At 45.7% G+C, this 23,532-nt stretch overlaps 2 long non-coding RNA genes across 2 annotated transcripts in view; one reads left to right on the forward strand and one right to left on the reverse strand.

Annotated features, from left to right (window-relative positions):
- Positions 1–3,556: 3,556 nt before the first annotated feature.
- The window catches only part of LOC128335171 (uncharacterized), an 89,137-nt gene continuing 69,161 nt past the window's right edge, over positions 3,557–23,532 (forward strand). Inside the window, exon 1 of the long non-coding RNA XR_008311531.1 lies at positions 3,557–4,119. This is a non-coding gene — a long non-coding RNA (uncharacterized LOC128335171). The remainder of the gene's footprint in view (positions 4,120–23,532) is intronic.
- On the reverse strand, positions 15,072–18,201 carry LOC128335172 (uncharacterized). The gene is made up of 3 exons (XR_008311532.1): positions 18,150–18,201; positions 16,220–16,322; positions 15,072–16,108 (listed from the first exon to the last, which is right to left on the reverse strand). It is a non-coding gene; the product is annotated as an uncharacterized LOC128335172 (long non-coding RNA).

Below are 23,532 nucleotides of genomic sequence, written 5' to 3' on the forward strand. Positions count from 1 at the left end.
TTCGTTTATTCATTTGATTTCTATACCGCCCTTCCAAAAATGACTCAGGGCGGTTTACACAGAGAAATAAAAAATAAATAAGATGGATCCCTGTCCCCAAAGGGCTCACAATCTTTAAAAAGGGCTTACAGTGATGTTGCCGAAAATCATTGTGAACATTTATCCCCTGAGATGGTGCCAGTAGCCAAAATGTGTGGGCCTGCCTTATGGACTAAATTCGGGTAAGTGGCTATGGACTCAACTGTTCATGCTTCTTGGGGTGGGGGGGGAGCAGGGAATCACTAGGGTACAAGCTTGTGATCTTTGTGTTTTTGGCATTGGAGGCCTACACCTTCTGCAGAGATGCAGTGACCTTTTCCCTCCATCACACCAAGGGCATTTCACAAGGCCAATACTATTTAGGTCTTTCCCACTATTTATAGCTGAATTCGCCCCCTCCGCCTACCTTCAATACGGCTTCAGACTGGCCCCAGACTGGCCTCGTCTCCTCATTTCTTTTTTTTCCTTTCCCCTCGGAGGGGGGTGTGTGGAATGCAAACTGACGAGTCCAGACTGCAGCCATTTGGGCTGGCACCCCCATTCCCCACCCCACCTCCATCACTAGCTGGTGGTGTTTTCTGTTGAGACCCATGGCACTTTATATGAAAAAAAACCACACACAACTAAAGGAGAGGGAAAAACACACACACACACACACACACACACACACACACACACACACGCAACACCATAGAGGGGGCCAGCACAATGGGGGGTTTTATTCAAATTTGTTTAGAGTCCACCGGATTTGCATGAAAAATGTGTGAGAAAAGCTGGCTCTGGGTGACCTCATCCCAGCTGCTATTAAGGCCCAATTATATGCTGAATAGCAGTGAGGGCAGAGCAGACTGGGACGTGCAGAGAATCCAGGCAGGCCCCAAAAAGTGTGAGAACCTGCTCCCTTTCACCCCCCACCCCACCCCTCTCCCTCCTCTGGTGGAATTCAGGAGGGGTCCTGAGCACAGAGCAGGCCAGAGCTAATAACTGGCAGCAACCCTGCCCCCCCCACCACCACTCCAGTTATGCTGTAGACCCAAGGGTGGGGTGGATGAAAGACAAAGTTCTTCTCAATTGCTCTTTCCCTAATCATAATTAGCGGCAAAATATTGCATTCAGCAAGGCAGAAAGTTTGACTGCTTTTCAATTAATCATCCCTTACAGCTATTTTTTAAATTAACTTTTTAACTGTCCACTTTTAAATCTGAGTTTCACCAGGTCCTGGTTGGGGTGATTTTACTTATTTTATTCTCCTAAATATTCTAATAATAACGAGCAGCAAAATGTTGGGTTCTGCAAAACAGAAAGTTCCACTTCTATGAATCATCCCCTGCAGCTATATCGGGTGATTTCTTTTCTTTTATACTTTTTAAACTGTCAACTTTTAAATCTGGGATTAACGGGGTCCTGATTTTGGTGATTTTGTTCATTTTATTCTTTTAAATACCTCTCTTTCTCTAATAATAATGAGTGCTGACATATCGCTTTCTGCAAGCCAGAAGGTCCAACTCTTCAATTAATCAACTAATCACCCCTCTGCAACTATATCTGGTGGTTTTTGTTTTAAACTTTCAGCTTTCAAATATGGTTTTCACTGGGCCCTATTTTTAAGTTAGTTCATTTCTTTTATGAATGTTTTCTTATGCTTTATGACTGGGATAATTTTATGAAAGGCAGTATATAAATCTAACAATAAAATTAATGGTTTTCTCATCATTTCTGTGAGCCACTCTGAGCAATAATGAACCAAATAGGTGAGATACAAATATCTGAAGCAAGAAAACAAAGATAGAATTCACCTCCCCTTCATTAAGGGCACAAATAACAGCCTCGGATTTATACCATTAAAAGGGAAGCTAAGATTGCAATCCAGAGCCCCATTGAACCCACTGGGACTTACTTCTGAGTAAATATGCCTAGAGATGAATGGCTGGCTGTCATCCTGCTCACACATACCTGGAAGTAAGTCCTATTGAAACCAGTTGGACTGAATTGCAAAGAAACCTGTCTATAGGGTTGAGCTGTGTGGTAGACATTCTAGGAGCAGGCCCCTTTGCACACAGTGGGGCTTACTTGGAGTAAGCATGCACGGGGCTGCAGAAGTAATTCCATTTTGCTAACTTCCCTTCCCTTCCCACATTCTTACAGCGCTAATGTGGAAAAGGAGGACCATTCAGGGTTGTTTTGTTTTTTTACCCAAAGTATTCCTACTCTCAGGAAACACATGTTGGGAAATGCATGATTTGTACCATCATCAGTCTTTGTCTAGACCAGGGGTTCTCAACCTTGGATGCCTGGATGTCACTGGACTACAATACTCATCATCCCCTGCCATGGTGGTCATGGGGAGTTGTAGTCCAACAACACCTGGACACCCAAGGTTGGGAACTCCTAGCCTAGACCCTCTTCCCTGCTAACCAATTTTACCATATTTCCCCCCTTTGGTATGGGGGGGACACTTCTAGTGTTCTTCCCCCCCTCCCCAGAAACCCACTTAAAACTATACCACAATTTTGCAAAGAAGTTCTAAAATTTTGCAAAGTCAGGGGACCATATTTGAAGCAGCAAAGGTGCAAATATTATGGGGGTTAAATAGACCTCTCCCCTCCGAAAGACAGCCTCAGAGGCTGCATTTCAGGTTTATTTATTTTCCCTCCACAATTTATTCAACTTTTCTTCCCACCACCCAGCTTTGAAGTGGTGGTGGGGGGAGCATTATATGGAGGAGGAGGAGGAGAATAAATCATTAATGGGATGGTTGAAAGAGGAAAGGGAGTGAAAGGAAGTTTTAATTATATATCTGATGGGGGGGCTGAATTGAAGAGAGATTTAATTGCATAACTTTGCCTTCGCCTCCCCACAACAGAGATGTAATTGCATCACTGTTTGGGGTGGGGGGTTACAATGGTTGTACCCCCTCAATTAACTCTGTTTTGGGGGGACTCTTTGCTTCCCCCTGAAAACAAGAAAGAGATTAAATTGCTTCACTGCTGGGGGGCGGTTTACAATTACCCCGCCTCCCCTCCATTAAGTTTCATTTTAAATATGAAAACCAGGAGGGGGGGAATATGTGTATGTGTTGCGCTCTCTCTCTCTTTTGTTAAAAAAAATAAATCGTATATGAATTTTGTAGTTGTTTTCCTTATTATTTGGAAGAAAGAAAAAGTTTTGGTTTTTTTTTTAAAGTGTGGAAGAGCAATTTCCTCTCTCCCCCTGAAAGAACTTAATTGCAGCTCTGGGTTGTTTTTGTTTGTTGGTTTGTTTGTTGTTTGTGTGTGTGTGTGGGGGGGTGTTGCTAGGGTGTTGGGCTCCCTCCCTCCACCAATTAACTCTTCGAGGAGCAGACGGGGGGCGCCCCCTCCCTTGGCACTCTGCTTTGGCATTCCAGCAGCAACTTGGGGGCCTGACCCCCCCCTCCTCCTCCTCCTCCACCCCCCCCCCCTCTTCCCAGACTCAGACAGGCGGCCCCGGGCGCCCCCTCCGAAGGTCTCAGCCCGTCTCGGCGCAGCAGCAGACAACGCCACGTTCAAGTCCAGCCGACGGGACGGGCTCCCGGCCACGGGGCTCTCCAGGCCCTTTCCAGCGCGGCCTTTTGTTCGCGCTCTGACAATCGGGCTTTATCCAGCAGCCCCAACTGTCTTCCACCCCCCCCCCCCGCCCATCCCTCCCGGCTTTCTTCCCTCCTTGGCACCGTTTCGCTGCCTTGCCTGCAAACTTCGCCGCTCGGTGTTTCTTGGTTCTCTAAGCACTCAAATCACCCTCTTTCCACACACACACACATATTTCGATAGATATTCCCAGCCTGGGTATCTCTCCTTCTCCCACTCCAGGGCTGCGCAGGGTAAGAGAGAGAGAGATGGCTCGCTCCGCCGCGCCCGGGTCCTCCTGCCTGGGTCCCATCCGACGGGGAGGGCTTTGGGAAGGCCGTTTGCTCTGCGAGTAATGGGCAATCTTTTAAAAAAAGAAAGAAAGAAACTTTCTAAAGCAGGAGAGCCCCCCCCCCCGAAATAATGCAGGCAAGACAGACCCGTGAGCGCCCCCCCTCCCTCCCCACAGCCAAGAGAGACCCAAGACGGCGTCCAGGTAAGAAGAACCATTTCCATTTTATATTTGATGATCATTGATTCTCCACTTTCGTCCTGGAAAGTTGCACTCTTTGGGGAAAGGGGGTGAAGCCAGCCCCCTTTTCTTCCTCCCCCTTCCCACCCCGCTCCAACCTCTAGGGCTGCCTGCAGCTAACCCCCCAAAAATGCCTTGAGCCTAATCCAGTGGCAGAGTGTGCTGCGTTATGCTTGAGGATGGCAGGTTGACCTGGGACAAAATCCCAGAGGCGGGCTGAGGGTAAGCAGGTAGTGAGGAAGGGTCTTCTTCGGGAGGAGACAATGAGGACTGCTGCCCTTTAAGAAGCAGCGGGGGGGGGGGGGAGAGACGCGACCCCCACCTAGGCTCATTCTCGAACCCCGACCCTGGGGTTGGAAGCAATCGGTTTGCAAGGGACTGGTGTGAACAGAGGCGAGAACTCCTTTTTCTCCGAGGCTGGTTGAGGAGTCAAGAGGAGGTCAGGATCGAAGTCACACAGGACACAAAGGGGACACAGCCTTTGTGGATCACTGGCGGAGAGGGCAGAAGGCGTGTGTGTGTGTGTGTGTGTGTGTGTGTGTGTGTGTGTGTGTGTGTGTGTGATGTGAAGAAGTGAGCACTCACGAACTCAGTGTACCTTCCTTCCTTCCTTCCTTCCTTCCTTCCTTCCTTCCTTCCTTTGAAGGAAGAAATTATTATTATTATTTTAAAAAGAAAGGAAAGGAAAGAGCTTACTCTTTCATAAAGTAAATTTCCCTCCAGTTAGTAATGACCTTGGGGACACCTTTTACATCCTTTCTGGTCTTTGTGATCTCACTTCTCCTTCTCTCACTTAAATCAGCCTGCTAGTAAACTGGTACTACGGATGATTCCCTCACTAGTACCAGATTGCCTCTCTGATGCTAGAGCGGGGTGCAGATCCCCCTCTGAGCATGGGAGAAGCCCCCCACATTTCACTGAACTCCCCCCACATATCTTCAGTTTCTCCCCCCCCGGATCTTTCCTCTCCCCCCCCCCCTGCAAATTTAGGTGAGTTGCTCTTCAGGCGTTCTCTCAGCCAGCACCCCTGTTCTCAACATCCAGATTTAGGATCCCCCCCCCAGCAGAATCCTATACATCTGTACTCTGCTGTAAGCATACCACTGTGTTTTACTCTAATGGAAGTGTGTCTAGGATTGCAGCTTTAGGCTGCTAGGATACCAAACATTAACATATATAAATTATCCTCAGAAACTGACTAGTTAAGTGTGCAGTGGATCTCTTGGTTGGTTGGTAGATTCAGAAGCTTTAAAGACAGCATTCTGTCATTATTACTACTACTGAAGATTGTGCCATCGAGTCAGTGTTGACTCCTGGAGACCACAGAGCCATGTGGTTTTCTTGGTAGAATACAGGAGGGGTTTACCATTGCCATCTCCCACACAGTATGAGATGATGCTTTTCAGCACCTTCCAATATCGCTGCTATGGTGTTTCCCATAGTCTGAGATACATACCAACAGGGATTCGAAACATCAGCCTCCTGCTCTCTAGGCAGGTTGCTTCCCTGCTGCACCATTATGCACTACTGCTACTACTACTACTTGCTGCTGCTACTACTTGCTGCTACTACTACTTGCTACTACTACTACATAACAACAACAACAACTTCTTTTATTTGATAGCCTCTTTTGCTTTGGGCACTCAATTAATGCTAAACAGAAATTGGTAGAGCAATGCTGTGGAGTAAGACATGGAAGAGAAGGAGAAGGAAATGAAAAGTCATGGGTGGGTGGGTGGGCCCTGTCTCCCTTCCAATGGCACTTGGTCCAAATTAGAAATCACTTACTTTCCAAGCAAAGAAACGGAATATCTTGACTTTTACATCCAAAGGGATTCAAGTGCAAGATTCAGTTCATATTATTCTCATTGCAGTGGGACTACATAAAATATTTGATTTCTGGTCCCACTCTAATTTCCGTGGCTGATGTTCAGATGAAGGTTGTGAGCATCAAAAAAAGTTCTGTGTAATGTTGCTGAAAAACATTCCACGTTTGTTCCACGTGTACAACTGAGGAGGACTGGGTTTGGCCAGGATCTGGAGGGCCCTCAGGAGCTGGGGGCCCGTGTTCTTTGAACCCTTTCACTCAGTTATAGCTATGCCCCTGGGTTTGGCTGATCTACCTTTCCTTCCATGGTCCACTGTGCCACCTGAAAATATGTCCCTGAAGGTAGCAGGTCCCTCAGGGAATATTTTTGGTAGTCACAAGTGGCTGCAGAGGGCAGGGAAGATCAGCACAAATCAGCCCTTCCCTGCTGGGTGTGAGAAATATGTTTCAAGGTATGCAACATTAGTCTGGATCTCAGCCAGTTTTCTGTATCTTGCACTGTTTGTGTTTAAGATTCTAGGCCTCTATCCAACTTTCAGAAGTGATCATTCCTGTAGCACTTCTCTTATGCTGTTTGCTATCTTTTCAGCTACATAACCACAGTATAAAGTAGGGATATGCCTGAATTTGTTTGTTTGTTTGTTTGATTGATTTCTATACCGCCTTTCCAAAAATGGCTCAAAAATGGCAGATTTTTGTGATTCAATTCGACCTCAGATCTGGTCAGTGTCCCCAGATTCGATTCGAGGCGGAATCACTCAAATTGACCAGATTTGAGTCGAATCGATTCAGCCACAAAACAATTTGCACATCCCTAGTATAAAGACTCATTCCTTCCATAGACAGAGGCTGAAAAATAGAATTTTCTACCTTTCCATATAGCTGTCTACAACATGGAGGATTCTACCACTTACGCCACACTGCCCTTACCAAAGTCAGTCTTTTCTTGGAGGCTTCGCATCCAGGAGGACTTCTAGGGATGGGCCAAAAGGACCTAGAGAAAGAATTCTGTCAATAGCTGCATTTTGTCCACTGAAGATTTTTGAGGAGAAATCCACTGACAAATTGAACTTCTCCCAGTTCCATGTACATCTGCACTGCTCACTACGTACCCAGTTGTTCAGCTTAATTTAGGCCGCAGATGTTATCACACGTGTGCTGGGGTTTGCCCCACAGTCACACTGCATCATGGGTTTTGAGATTTTAAAAAATCATCTTTATTTTGCACAGAATGGGCCAGAAGTGAATTCGAGGAGTACACATCCACCTTTTTCCCCCTTCACTGCCCCTGATCCATACCTGTCACATACCTGTTTAAAGGTGCAGGAGGCCTGCTGAGTAATACAAGGATAACCCTATTAACTAGGCTCTCTGAGCAGACTATATTTAGAATGTTTGTCTTCCACTCTTCCTCCAAGGTGCTCAGTGCAGCATAGATGGTTCTTCCTCTCTGCTTTTATCATCAAAACAGTCCTGTGAGGTAGGTTAGAGTAACTGGTGCAACATCACCCATTGAGCTTCATGGCTGAGTGGGGACTAGAAACTGGATGTCCATACTCCAACATCCTGACCACTATCCAACACGGACTCTGAAATCACACAAATCCATGTATGCACACATGTATAGAGCCAGTGTGGTGTAGTGGCTAGAGTGCTGGATTAGGACAGGAAGACCCAAGTTGAAATCACAGTTCAGCCATGAAACTTACTGGGTGACCCTGTGCTGGTCACTTCTCTCCTGGCCTAGCCTACCTCACAGGGTTGTTGTGAGGATAAACATACACCCTGTACACTACTCTGGGCTCCTTGGAGGAAGAATAAATGTTTATATTTCCACGCTGGTATGTTTCCCAGAGTATGGGAAACACCTTTATCAGGCAGCAGTGATATAGGAAGATGCTGAAAGGCATCATCTCATACTGCCCAGGAGGAGGCAACGGTAAACCCCTCCTGTATTCCTGTATTCTATCAAAAGGAAATCACAGGGCTCTGTCGGCACCAGGAGTCAAAATTGACTTGACGGCACACTTTCCCTTTTACCTTTATGTATGTATGATATAACATTTTAGGGCATTTGGAAATCCAAATGCTGCAGGCTGGTAACACAGCCTGATCTTGTATTAGAACCAACAAAACTGACTACTAAGTTTCAAGCAACTTGGTTCAAAATTGCTCACCACTTATTGACTGGACCTCATAAAAGGTCTCTCCAAGTTGTGACCTTTTGATCTTTTCCAGTTCCCAAAGCAAGCCAAATAATTCTTTATTATGGTCTTAGACCAGCATAGGATTCTAGTTCCCATGGTTCTGTGGGCCTTGCGCTAGTTCACACGAATCCATACACTTCACTTGGTTTCTCTGTACTTGATTACCCAATTTGGTGGTGAGTTGAACTGGAAGGAGGAGGAGGAGCAGGAGGAGTACGAGTAGGAGGAGGATACTTTGTTTTAGATTATGCACACATGTTTCATAAAAATGCCACCTAATGGAGCAGTGGGTGACTAGAAAACCAGAGGCTGCCAGTTCGAATCTTCACTGGTATGTTTCCCAGACTATGGGAAACACCCATATTGGGCAGCAGTGATATAGGAAGATGCTGAAAGGCATCATCTCACACTGCAGGGGAAGAGGCAATGGTAAACCCCTCCTGTATTCTACCACAGGGCTCTGTGGTCACCAGGAGTCGACACCAACTTGATGGCACCCTTTACCTTTACACCTGTTTCATAGCCAGCCTCTTCTTAGAAGAGGTATCCCCTCCTATGTGAGTTAAAAAGAGAACAACTGATTTAAGGAGAGGCTTTCTTTAGCTGTTTGTCTTTGCAATCCTATAGGCTCAGTGAGGGCAGCACACCGGACAGAGTGGCAGAACTGCTGCTTCTCATTGGCCCTGGACCTGCAGTGCCATGCAGGAAAATACATTCAGCAGAGAGAAATTACAGGCAGGTGAAACAGGCAATGCATTTGGCCTTTCAGAAGCAATGTTTTAAAGGTACACAACAGTTCTTAATTCTCTTGGTTTCATTGGGGAGAGGAGGGAATAGGATACTATAGAATTGGATGCCTGACCTAGGAATAGAAATGACTGTAAATACTTGGTTGAGTGGATGGAAGGATGGATAGACAGATTACTCAAAAGACAAAGTGCTTCTCCCCTTGGTCCCCATGCAGGAGAAATATAAAACAGGTGAAGTGCTATGTGAAAACCTATGCACATTTTCGGGTTATGCAGACGCTCCTTTAAGCCACTTTAAATCCCTAATAAATGGGCAGTGAAGCACCTTTTAAAGCGGTGGCTCCCTTATATTTCACTGTCCCCACTCAGCACAGTGTATTCCCCCCACGCCCCAGTGGCTGTTGTTGGTGTGTTTCTTTTTTGATTGTGAGCCCCTTTGGGGCACCTTCCTATCCCTTTTATCCTAAAAACCAGATTGAGAACTTGTTTGGATGAAAAACTGTATCACAACAAACAACAACAACAACACATTACTATAATCAATTCATTAAAATAATAATACATTAAACTAGCAACAATAATAATACATTACAATAAACACATTAAAATAACAATAAATTAAAATAATGCATTAAAATAACAATGCATTACTAGAATAATACATTAAAATAACAAAGATAATACATTAATATTAGGATAATTAATTATAATAATTATAATATATCCTGTGGCTTTAGATGTTCACCCTTCTAATGTACCAGCAAAACTACTTATGCTTTTCCAGAAGAACGTTAGGGGGCTGTTGTGCACTTCCAAATTCAGGTAGACAATCAGTTTTGGGGGTGTTCCTTAAAAATCACACACACACACACACACACACACACACACCTCCCTACATGTTAGAAAAGTTGCATGCCCTGAAAGACTAGGTTTATTACATGCAAGGAATTGATTATATAATGTGATGGAGGGAAGCATTTAAAAACCTGACACCCCAACGCCTTCTACCTGCAGTGTGAAGTGGTACAGTCCAGAAAGTTATCGTCCCAGTTTGCTCACCATCAGGGGTTCTCAGATTTGGGTGCCCTCCCTAGATGTTGTTGGACTACAACTCCCATCTTCCCCAGCCACAATGGCCAGCCACAAAGGCCATTGTGGGTGGGGAAGATGGGCGTTGTAGTCTAACATCATCCCTGGGAAGGGCACCCAAATCTGAGAAACTCTGATGGTGGGCTGTAAATCCCATTGAAAGCAATTTTGCACCCAGTGAATTGATTGAGGAGGAATTGGCTTAAGTTTTGTCTATTAGTTTTTGTTTAATTTCACACATGGTGGTTCAAAATACACAGTTTTACTTACTTACCTACTTATTTGACATATTTGTATACCGCCCCAAACTTACGTCCCTGGGCGGTTTTTTGTTTTTCTAAGAAGTCTTACATATCCTATACATCGTTTCCTTTCACTCTTCGTTCTGATACGATTTTCTTATAAAGAAGATTCTTTTGAGAGGGGAAAATATAGACTATTGTATCTCCCCGACGTCTCTCTCTGCACACGTGGGCTCTTTCCAGGCTTCCTTGGAGCATAACCAGTGATTACGTATCCACACATACGCAAACATCCTCTATTATACACACAAATCGCATAGGTGCCCGCAAATTCGCGTCTATTATATGGCATATGAGAAAGAATTTGCACATTGGCGTTGTGGGAGGAGGGAGATTACATACCGCGTTCCCACATTCGTGGGTGGAAGGGGGTGGCTGTTATATACAGCCTGTACTATAATCATGCATATAAGAGGTTTGCGTGGAAAATAATCCATGGAAGGTGAAAATATATTTTGCAATAGGGGCGGAGTGTAGGGTTATAATAGAAATACTTCCTTTGCAGGAGCGGTTGCAGTAGAAGACGCGTGTCTGCAATTTCTCACGTTCATGCCTGGTGACTTCCACATCTCCTTCGAATTCTCGTGTGTTCCTCTTGCGCCCGCCTGCCCTCCTCAACCCCTCTAATCCCCTCACCTTTCAAAGTTTAAAGTACGACCCACCCAAAGTTCAGCATTTAGAAGTCCCGCTGCGTTTCAGGGGAGGGTCTCGAACATTCCTGTTGAAATCAACGGAACTTGCGCAACTCGATTTTACGCAATGTTCGCTCAGGACTAAATCGCTCTGAATTCAATGGGATCGCCTCCCCTATTAAGTATTCTTCGGGCGCAACCCAAAGTGCTCAATTTTGGCTGGATCTTGCCCTGTAGGACTGGGGATGGGTGGGATGCATAACCGTGATTGGAGATTGTGAACTCCTTGGGGCAGGGATCTGTTTTGCAAAGGAAACTCTGTAGACTGCCAAATGCATGGATGGCATCATCATCATAATGTATACTATGGTTTATTGTTGTTATTGGAAGTGACAATGATAATCTAACACATGCGCTTTCAGATTTTTGGAAGACTGCAATAAAATGCTTGATACTATCACCGCCTTCCTAGGAAGAGGGCATTCATTATTAGGTCTGCACAAATTTCCTGCAAGAATCCTGTGTGTGTGTGTGTGTGTGTGTGTACGTGTACACACACACACACACACACACACACACACATCCACAGTCTTTTTTAAAGAAAAAATTATTTCATTGTATTGTAATGGGAAACGCCATAATCATATTTCACAGAGGGAAATGTTGCAGAGAGAAATTATATCGTGTACCTCTGTGCATCTCAGAGGACTTCTATCCCGGTTTAATTCGCACTAGTTAAGGGTGTGACTATGAGTACCAATTCTGGGGAGATGTTTGGAATATTGCACTTTAGGGTCCCCCCATTCCCTGTAGAAGAGATCGTGGATTACTGCAAGAATGCGGTTAGGCAATTTTTCAGATAGGATAAGAGAAGGGGATTCTTCAGTGGCTGGAGTATGTATGTATGTATGATTGTTAAATTTCTATACCGCCTTTCATTAAAATAATCTCAAGGCGGTTTACAAAACATTTAACAATATAAAGCCATAAAAACTACACCCCAAGAATTAAAATGGAATATAAAAATACAAATCTAATTAAAAGGTTTTTTTTAAAAAACATGTTACAATATAACCATAAGATACAAAGCAACAGCAAACAAAACACTCATTTAAAAGCCTGGGTAAAAAGCCAAGATTTTACTCGCTTTCTAAAAACTGTGGTGGAGAGCGTTCCAAAGTCTGGGGGCAATGACTGAGAAGGCCCTGTCCCGTTAACACAACAGGCGAGCCTCCCGCATTGTGGTACACGAGCAGGGCCCCCTCTGATGACCTCCTCGAGCGGGCAGGAACCCTTGGTATCCAGGGCCCAAACCTTATTAGATATCGTGCTCATTAGGTGCCGCTCAGCCAGTCCTGGGCTTTTGGTTTCGAAGAAAGAGGTCCAGGAACAGCCTGGAGAGAGTGGACAGAGAGGGTGTTTGCTTTTTGTTTCCCCCATTCCCTCCTTCTTTCCCAATGCTAGAACTCGGCTCATGCAGTTCAACAGCCAGGCAGCAGAACAGACACAGAACCATTCCAGATCCAAGACCTTGGATGTCATGCCACACAAATTGTCGTAAGGAAGGCGCTACACCAGACGCGAAGATGGCCTCTGGTTTGGGTGACGGGGTTAGATTCATTCATTCATTCGTTTGATTTCTATACCGCCCTTCCAAAAATGGCTCGGGGCAGATAAAGACAAATTCATGAAGGTCCAGTATCCTCCTCTAATAGCTAAGAGGAGCCTCCAAGTTCAAGGGCAGTATATCGCTGGATAACAGATACCTGAGACAGAGGGCGGGCTTACGTGCTTCCCAGAAAGTGTTCTGTTGGAAAGAGTATGTTGGATAACTCTTTGGTTAGAAGAGTTCTGTTATTTAGAGTTTCCCCGGATAAACAATAATATTACTTCCCTTGTAAAGATAGGCCAGGACTTCTGTGGGTGCAATCACCAAAAGATAACCATTCTCTGCTGTCAGCATGCATTATTTTGCAAAACGGCTTGTATTCATAGGGAAGAGAAGTAAATTGCCGGACGATAAGAGTTGGGATCCCCCAACTTCTAAAGAGGTTAGAGTCCCCTATTATCTAATTCCAAGCTTTTGAATCTCTTGGCTTAACTCCTCCTTGTAATTGTCATGATCTGAAAAGAGAACTGTTAAAAGCTCGAGTATTTTTTTTTTTTTTTAAAGTTCTCAAGGCTGTTGTGCTGGGCACGGATAGGGCCAGTTGCTCCCCCTCCCTGCTAAATATATAAAACCGCACCAGTTTAAAAGGTGCCTCTGCTCAGTTCGGGGAGCTGAGGAGTACTGTACCTAAATCAGAGGTGAAGTTAGGATTTAGAAGAGCAGGTTGGGTCTTCCAAAGCGGGCGTGCAAATGCTGGAGAGCAAGCAACCCGAGGAACCTTTAGAAGGCAGGGCTGGGGCGGCTGTTAAAATGCTTTTGATTTTGATTTTACAAACAAACAAACAAACAAACAAACAAACAAACAAACAAACAAACAAACAGAGTCTCCCCAGCCTGCGCCTTGGTCCTCTGTTTCTCATCCCCGCGTCGAAGCAGACCTTTTGAACTGGTTGGTAGAAGACGCACTAACGAACCTTTCGGCTGATTCTACGAGCAACTTCCTCTCTGCAGCGTGGCTGCTGTAGTCAGAGCCAGTTGTGTGTGTGTAAGTGTGTCTGCTGTGTGATGCAGAAGCTGCCATTCTCCACGTCCACGGCTGTGTTGTGTGTGTGTGTGAGAGAGAGAGAGACAGAGAGAGAGAGAGAGTGAGAATTGGGGGCGAAATTTGGTTTCCAAATTTTGCACAACAATTAAAAATGTTTTTTTAAAAACACCACCCATTAATATTTAACTTGATTCCCCTCCCCCCATTCCTAATTATTAGATGCAGATTCAGGAGTCTGGCAAACAAGATGTTAATAAGGCAGCCGACAAGCATGTCACGCGATTTTCTTTTCTTTCATTTCACTTTTGAGAGGAGAAATGCCCTCTTGTACTAGGTCATACATCCAGTTCCGTTTCTGTTGACTTCCAGACCAGTGCAGGACCTAAAATTTATTTCCTACGTCGCAAACGGCAAATCTACACACTCCTCCCTAACCACCCACACTCCCCCCGCCGCACCCCACACCTTGCTGGGGGGGAGGGGGAGAGACCCTGTGTGTTTCGATATAGCTCTGGTGATAATTCTCAGATTTTATCTTTCTAAAATATGGCAGTGTATATAAGCATCTCTTTCCCAGCACTCTTTTTGTACATGCTCGAGGTTGATCCCCATAACCCCTCCTAAAATTCAATTCTATTTATTCATTATATATATTTTAATATTTGTATCCCGCCCCCTCTGTTAGTTCTGGACAGTTTACACTTTTAGATCAGCCTTTCCAACTTCTTCCTCTTTCGCATCACCTAGGCTGCTGAAGAGTTCTGTCGAACCTGAAAGCTCGCTGTTTAATGCTTTGTGCCTCTTAAGCTGGTTTTAATCAGAGTATTACTCGATTTTGAACGGAGGGTCCTCCAGGGTGTCCCCCCCCTCCGCCCCGCCATGGGTTACCGTCACTGGCTAGGATTCAGCTTAAGTACTGGGGTTTTTTGGGGGGGGCACTTTTCAAACGCCACCTTGGACATTTCATTTTTGTTTTTAAAGATCGGTTTCTAAAATGTTGCTGAATGTTGAAGAAGTGGCTCATCGCAGCTCTAGGGTGTGTGTGTGTGTGTGTGTGTGTGTGTGTGTGTGTGTGTGTGTGTGTGTCCAAAAATTAATTCGAAACTCTGTTGAAACTTCCGTTTCCTCCTTTACCCCCAAAGACCTCGTCCTTGGGAGGAAAAGTATGATGCTGATCCTGAAGCAGTGTATATTGCAAAATTTGCTTTTCTAGGTAGGGTTCGGAGTCACTGGAAGTCCTCCAGTAATGCTGGCTGGCAGTTGGTTGGTTCTGGATAAATAAGATTTAAAAACAAACAAACACCCAACTCTCTTCATACAAAATAGAAATAAGGATAGACATTGTTGCCATTTGCTAAGCTGGTTGTTGAATTCGACTAGGCAAGTGCATAGAAAGTCAATATATACATGGCAATAAATAGTACTACTACTACCACCACCAACACCAACAACAACAACAGATAGACAGATAGGGCATGAGTATCAGCATATATCTGGGGACAATCTTGTGCATGTGAATTTCCAAAAGCATCTGTGGAGAGGCAGAAGTTTGCTTTAGAAATTTTTACCCAACCTGGGTTCATAGATTTTGGACTACAACTCCCATCATCATTGGCCCCAATGATCTGGGAATGATGGGAGTTGTAGTCCGACTAGTCAGGGGTGAGCAAACTTGGCCCTTCAGCTGTTTCTGGACTACAATTCCCAGCATCCACAGCCACAATAAATTGTAGTCCAAAGACAGCTGGAAGGCCAGGTTTGCTCACTGCTGCATCTGGGGATGGAGAGAGACAAGGCTGCCATGCTGTAAGGTTGGTGGGCAGTCCTCAGGAATTGGCATCCATCTCTTGCCAGCAACAACTGGGGATTTCACTGGCTTGATATTGTGAAAAATGGTGCAAAAAGATATTTGGAGGGGGAACTCTCCATCAGAGTTGGCACCTTTATGCAATTCTGCTGGTTTTAATGGCTTGATAGTATGAGTAATTCTGGGGGGAATGTTGAGGGGGTAATCTTGAGGACTAGCTTCCTTCAGAGTTGATAGCTCTGTGCAGCCCTGCAGATTTTAATGGCGTGATATTATGCATAATTCTTATTGATTGTCTTGCTCTCGTTGATTCATCACCATTTGATTTATTTATAATTTATTGTTCTGTGGGCACCACTTGGAGCACTTTTGCTGAAAAGCAGTACATCAATATTAGTAGCTGCAGTCATGTAAATACTCATCGTAACCTCCAGGAATAGCTTCTGTCAGAGTGGGCAACCTGATCGCCAGCCCTCCAAGGCTGCAGTTTCCGTGAATCAGCATTCCTCTCCAGGTGACTCTTGGAAGCAATACTGGAGATGATCCAAGGCTTGATCTTGTGGAAAATATGGAAGGGGGAGAAAATAGTCTCCAGGAATAGCTTTAGTCAAAGCTGACATTCCTAGGCAGGAAGAGGCGGGCCATGGCTTTTACTACTAGCCAATCAGGAGCGACTCTAGAGCAACTAGTTTGGAGGAACAAAGGGGTGGCAAAGAATGTTATTAGGGGAGTGAGGATTTTGTTGTACGTTAAATACTTATAAATCTAAAGTGATTCATCTTGTCAGTTTATTTACCTTTTTAATGAACCTTGCTTGACGTTTCCAAACTGATTCAGAAAATGGGCCAGATTCCTCTTAGAAAACTTTTGGGATTAGGCCAAAGCATCCAGTCTGCAAACTGAGCAAAGAGGCACCTTCTTAAAAATGGAGATTCTCTTTATCAGGAGGAGAGCAACTGGCCCTATCCACCCCCTCCAGTGGCTGTTGTTGCTGACATCTCCCCTTACATTTATTTATTTTTAGTTTGTGAGCCCTTTGGCCACTTTTGTTTGTTTGTTTATATTTATGTGAACCACTTTGGAAACTTGGGTGGAAAAGCGGTCTATAAATATCCATTGTATTTGTATTTGTCTGCTTCCCTGGTTAGTTTAGTTTTCTCTTCCTGGCCAAGACCACATGGCAAGGAAGACTGGAGTGGGGAGAGAGGCCAGTACCAGTCTGCAGAGGAGATGACCCTGCTGCACACATGGTCTCACCCAAAAAAAGCCTTGTTCCTGGGCCGGAAGGAAGTGAAGGGGTAGGCCTGGCTCCTGGGAGGCTGGAGGAATCTCCTCCCGTTCTGCCTGTACTGACTTCTGCTGCTCGGTGCTTGTTCTGAAGTAGAGGGAGGAGTTAATAAGGCTTGACACCTTATTACCTTTCAAGGGCACCAACAAGCCTGTCCTTGGAACAAGCAGGCAACCACCTGCACCCCTCTTTAGGGGCAGCCCCCCCCCCAGCCTCCTTTTGACCACCTGCCGTCTAGCCAAGAAGGGGAGAGGAGGGGGGAGAACCCCCAATTTGGGGGTTCTCCCCCAAAGCTGCCTCCTCTCTACCTGGCAAGCAAGCAGGCAGCCATTTGAGAAAGCGCTGATTCGCCCAAGCGCCACGAAGCGGCGGCAGGCCAATTGGACGGCGCGTACCGCCGCCTCGCTTCCCTCCCCCCCCCCCCGCCCCCGCCGCCCGATCGCAAGAGGAGTGGATTTCCCCCCCAGCCGCCTATAAAAGGAAATGGGGGTGGGGGTAGATGCAGAGAAGGGAGGCCGGGGAGGGAGCAGTGCTCCCTCCTCTGTGCGCCACGTTGGAAATATATTACCTCGCCGGCTCCGCGCGGTTCCCATGGACAGAGATAAACATGCAAATGAGGCGATTTGCATGCTATTAACATGAGGCAGATTGGGGAGGGGGAGGGGATGCAGCTCAGCCTGGGGAAAATGAAAAGGAAGGAAGGAAGGAAGGAAGGAAATAAATCCACAAACATCGGGTGTTAGGGAACGGAGATGCAAGCAGGGAATGCAAGCCTCGTGTGAACACGGCGTCACCGGCAAATTCAAGGATAACGGAATCAAGCGTGTTAACACGTTATCTGTGGTTGTAAAAAGGGCGGCTCCAGGTGGAGAGAGAGCAACAAGCCCCCCCCCAGGTGGTTTTCCCTCTCCCCCCCCCTTTTCTTTTTCATAAATATAATTAATATGTGGGACACAGCTCATCCACCCATGAATGCGCTCCCCCCCCACCCTCTGTGTGTGTGTGTTTTAAATTGGTGCCAGCACTGGATTGTAGCCATAAACAACTTTTCAAGTGGAGATGATATATACCCACTGGCAAAATAACATCTCCTACTGTAAGGCCATGTTTGTACAAAATCCTTTTAAAATTATGAATAGCATATGTGTAAAATGCGCTGGTAACGGAGTCAGAATATTTGGACATCATTTCTGATTCCGTTACCAGCCTGTTCTCTTGCGACTGGGTATATATATCATCTCCACTTGAAAATTTGCTTAAGGCTACAATTGTAGAAAAAGTGGCACCACGCCCGATTCCTTTACCCTTGGAATTGCCCCCTGCACAGTCTGAATGCAATCTTATGTTATTGCTATTTTAAAGTGACTTTCCACTTTAAACCAGGCGTGAGCCAAACAGGCAAAATAGAATCCAGAGGAAGTAAGATTTACTTACTTACCTTAAGGCGAGGGGAAATAGATTTGCATTTTCATCCCACCAGGGGAAAAAAACACCAAGCAGCACTGCAATCCAAAAACCAGCTCTCTCCATCTCCAAACTGCCCTAGTTGGGGTCTCTTAAGGCCCAGACTGTCTTTGAAAAGGCCTGGCACGTCTTTACCCCCACCTTTCTTTAGGGAAGCGAACTCTGTAATTGTTGAGCCTCACAACAGCCCTGTGAGGTAGGTCAGGTGGAGAGTGGACCTAGCTTGCCGAAGTGGCTGTGGCGCGGGATTCAGGCGGTAAACACCCCTTAAGACTTATCGGGAGGAGGGACTTTTTGCGAATCCTCTACAGTACTTGTGGTGTAAGAAGCAGCACCTGTTGAGTGCGTCTCCTTTTGCATAATTGGTTATTAAAGGGACAGGAATCCTAGTTCTTTGGTCACTCTGACCCGGGTAATTCTCTCTCACACATGCACACACACCCCTGATGCTTTGATCGCTTACCACAGAAGACTGCCAAGTGTCCTCCAAACGCTCCGAATCCTTCATTTCCGTCCTGGGAGGTAAGACGCCCAGATGCAAAGGAGGAGGGAGCACCTGTGCCTTTAAAAGTTACACAGAATGCGGGGGGGGGTGATTTTGGTAAATGCATTTGATCATGCAGGGGAGAAAAAAACGATTCCCCATCCCATGACCTTTTAAGCTGGTGGATCTCTTACATGGAGAGAGCAACTGGCCCTGTCCATCCCCAGCACAGCATCCCTCCAGTGGTTGTTGCTGGTGGTGTCTATCTTATGTTTCTTTTTTAGATTGCGAGCCCTTTGGGGGACAGGGAGGGAACCATTCTCTCTCTCTCTCTCTGTAAACCGCTTTGGGAACTTTTGTTGAAAAGTGGAATATAAATATTTGTCCTAGCCGTATTGGCAGGATTTCTTTGCTTCTGCCATTGCTGGTTGCTGTTTTAATTTAATTAGAGCAGCCAATGGGTACGCTGTTTCATCGTTGCACTTATTACGACTCTGAACCTCTTGAAGAACTGCTAGGTGAACAGCGCTCCTCAAATATCGTCAAGAAGGAATAAATGACACAATACCGAATTAACCCGCCTTCTACGCCGCTCTTAAGGAAGCAAGGATTCCGGGTTCACAGATCTGCCTTTGTATTAGTCTTTGAGCTACCTTAGCTCAACGTACTTTACTGCATTGAAATATCTTGGTCAAAACAGCATGTTGCCTTATGAGTTCATACAGAGGGCTTTGTCAGTAAGCCAGAAAGCTAGCTCTCTCTCTCTCTCTCTCTCTCCCTCTTTTCTTTCTTTCTCTTTCAGAAAATGCTCACTGCCCTAGAGATATTGGAGAGGATCACACGTGCCAGCTGTCCAATGGGACTGTTATATTCGTTCTTCTAGCGACAATCTTAACAGCAGCCGCTAAGAAACTCAAAGCCGGAGATTCCTCCAGTTGTTGAGAAAGGACATATTCGGGGACATATTCGGAATCTCTTTCATGCACATTCACACCTTGCTTAGGAACGCATCTGATGCATAATAACCATCTTGATAAAACATCCATTGTGTGTGCGGTGTGTGCGTGCACACACACATTTAATGCTACCAAGCAACGTCGTTTTCGAATGCAGAATCCATGCTAAGGGATACCTTTCCATCTTCCAGGCGAAAGGATTTGCCCTCACTATCAAGCTGGATATAACCGTGCACACGGTCCGGTTATTCACATGTCATGTTGAATGCAGGTGGGGCGTTACAATACCAATCTGTACCACGCCTTTGAAGGGCCTGTACCCAGGTTCACGTGCAAAGAAACGAATTCGCAGGTACTTTCATTCTCACAAAAACCTGTACCAGTACTGCAGGCATCTGCATGCAACCTACTGTCTGAAAAAAGACTTAAAGACTCTAGTGCCTCCTAGCTGTTATGTGCATACGTTGGGTATAGGCGAAGTACCTGCGTGTGCCTGCCTGCATTTCTCTCAATCAGTCTGCAGATCGATCTATCAAGTTATCTGTCCAGAGCAATACTCTGTAGAAATCCACCCCTCCAGACAATTGAACCCCCCTCTCATTTTACTCAACTCTTCGCCAAACCTAATAACCTATAATAACCCATTTCTTCATTTCCCCCCTCCCAACAAACTGTCTAAGTAAGGAGGAGTTCGCTCTACCCTGTGTCTGCACCCTAGTCAGGATAAGACCCCTTTCGCTTTGTTTGGTCCAAACACAACGTTTTCTCCTTCCCCCTAACTTTAAAATGGAGAGAATCGGATGGCTCTGGGGAAGAGAAGGTGAAGGGCTGGTCTTCTTGCGGAAGGAAGCACACATTGTCCCCTTTGGCAAACGGGGTTCACCTTGGTTTGCATTTGGATGGATGGTTATATGGGAGCGCTGTTCCCCTTAGTGGGTGGGGTATAGCTCAGCGGAAGAGCATCTGCTTACACGCAAAAGGTCCCAGGTAGGGCGGGCTGGCATTCTTTCCTTTGCTGAAACCTCAGCGAGCCACTGCCAGTCAGTGTAGACAATACTGAACTAGAGTGACCCATGGTCTGACTCAGTAGATAGCAGCTTACTGTGCCCCTTGCTATGATGATTGACTTTTTAGGGGTGAGGAGGCCATAGCTTTGTGGAAGAGCCTCTGCTTCACTTACAGAAGGTCCCAGGTTCAGTCGCTGGCATCGTCTCAAGGTAGGGCTCGGGGAGACTGCTGGCTGAGACCTTGTTGGAGAGCTGTTGCAACTGCCAGTCAGTGTAGGCAATACTGAGCGAGGTGGGCCAAGGGTCTGACTACATGGCAGCTTCCTATGTTCCTAAAGTGTACATGCTTGCTCCAGAGAGGCGTACACCTGTGTACACACACACGTGTGAATAGTCCAGCTTGGGAATGGGGTTTTCGGAATGTTCTTCCTAATGAACAAGGGTGCTTTGGGGGTGGGGGTGGTGCGGTCTGATGACCTTCAGCAAAGTATCTCCCTCCCTCTGCCCGCTGGCCTAGAAAGAACAGAGCGCGCGGATCTCTACCATTTCGTCCTCTGCGCGGCGCGCTTTTTGCGCATCCTCCTCTCTTTGACCTGGTTCTCCCTTCCTTCCCTCGGCTGCCTTGGTGGCCCCCTCCCTGGCCTGCACCTGCTCGCCCTTCAAGGACTTTGGGGGGCAAAATACACACACGCGGTGGCCGTTTGAATGGCGATCGCCTAAGTACCTGCTGATGAATAAAGACCAGTTCCCGTTTAGGAGCCACTTAGAGCCCTGCTTTGTGCGGGGGGAAATTGGTCCTTTACCTTCAAAAGTCTCTCTGCTTGCCGAGAGAGCAGTCTCTCTCTCTCTCTCTCTATCTCTCTCTCTCTCTCTCCCCCCCCTCTTTATCTAGTTATCTACCGTCAGTTTGGCTAAGCAAAGTTAGATCCAGATGACTCCAAAAGGAAGGCTTCTGTTCTGACGTTCGCTTTATCCACTCGCCTTGAAAGGCCACCGAGAGGAGACTGGAAAGAAAAAGCTGATTGCACCCCGTAATCCTATTATTAGTAGCATTAATATTATTATTAATAATCACGATCCCGCAGAAGCGAAGCACGTTCAATCCCGTTGGACTGAATTAGAGGAATTATGCCCGCCTGGAGTCTCGCACGTTGAACGAAATAGGACTTAAAAGTGCTTAGCTTTGGTTGGATCGTGCCCATAATTATTACTAATATATATATATATATTTGTAAAATGGACATGCTGACCAAGAATTAAAAGAACAGATCCTGCCCTCAGGCTAACGTTCACAAGGCACTAATCCAGAAAACGCTGAGCCGCAACAACTGGAGTTGCCTTATACCGATGAACCCTTGGCCCGTCTAGCTCAGTATTGCCTACACTACACCTACACTGGCTGGCAGCGGTTTCTCCAAGGTTTTAGGCAGGACTCTCCCAACCCTACCTGGAGATGCCGCCAAAAAAAACCTTGGGACCCTCTACATGGCTGAAGCTCTACCATTGAGCTAGAAGCCCCATTTCCATGGTGTCTTAGATCATATGGCTGGATTTTATATTGTGTTTTTTAAAATATAAAACGAGAAGGAAGGAAGGATTTTTAGAAGGGCGGTATAGAAATTGAAGGAAGGAAGGAGAAAAACTTGGATCGTATATTGTTGTGTAGTTCTATTACTACTGTTTCCTAAAGTATTTATATATTTAGCAGGTTTTATGTCATGGATCAGAGAGAGAGAGAGAGAGAATACAGAGACAGAGAAAAACCTGGATCGTAGATTGTTGTGTATTATTGTTTTATTACTACTGTTTCCTAATGTATGTATACATTTAGCAGGTTTTATCTCATGGATCGGATTTCTCTTTTGCTGGATTCCTTCGTTTATTCCATTCACTCTTTGTTCCCTGGCGCCTTGCAAAAATTCTCCACCCACTCCACGCATGCACCCTCTGCCTAGCCTGGCCACTTTCCCCTGAGCAGTTCTTTAAAAGGCCCAGAAGATCTCCCTAGATCTTGCTGATGACACAGACAGGACCGTGTACTACTCTCTGCATGTCTGAAAGAAGCGGCTTTAGAGGTTGAATTCGCCGCCAGAGAGGCGGGAATGAAACAGACGTCTTTGGGCTTAAACTGGTTTTTTTCTGGGTAAATTCAGAGGATGAACGGGATTTTAAAAAATAATAAAACCGTACCAGATCTTAGAGGAGCAAAATTGGCAATACTTCCCTTTGCAAAAGTCCCCTCCCTCGCCAATATTCTGAATTAAGAGGGAATCCACGAGCCAGCCCTTCATAGAAAGAGGGTTTTTTTTTAACCCTTCATTCCCTTTGTGATTTCAGCGGTGGTTGCTACTAGGAATATTTATACACCGCTTTGCAACCAAAGTTCTCAAAGCAGTTCATACAGAATAACAGATAGATAGATAGATAGAATTGGGATAAAGTTATGATCAACAGTAGGAAGGATATATTGGATTGTTTCTTCTCATTGATCTGCAGCATAACAATTTGGATACGATCTACGCTATAGCCCTTCGGAAATCATTGGTTCCGCTTCCATGGACGCTGAAGGCTTTGGATAACTGGCACTGCTTCACCTATGAAATCTCTAAAACGGACTGGAAAACTATACGCTGAAGCGACGCCCTCTAGAAATAAATACACACACACACACACACACACACACACACACACACACACACACAGAGAGAGAGTGCGATTCTAGTCATATTGACTCAGAAGTAAGTTTCCTTGATCTCAGCAGGATCAAGTCCGTTTGTTTAGGATCGGAGAGCCTTCGTTTCTCTTGAGGTGCAGCGCAATTTCGTAAAAGGTGGACCCGGAGAGGAGTCTCACCGTATTCAAGGGGCTTACTCTCTTAGTAAATGGGCTTACGCTTCTTAGGATTGCTTT

This window comes from Hemicordylus capensis, chromosome 10 (genome assembly GCF_027244095.1).
Source record: "Hemicordylus capensis ecotype Gifberg chromosome 10, rHemCap1.1.pri, whole genome shotgun sequence".
Taxonomy (NCBI): domain Eukaryota; kingdom Metazoa; phylum Chordata; class Lepidosauria; order Squamata; family Cordylidae; genus Hemicordylus; species Hemicordylus capensis.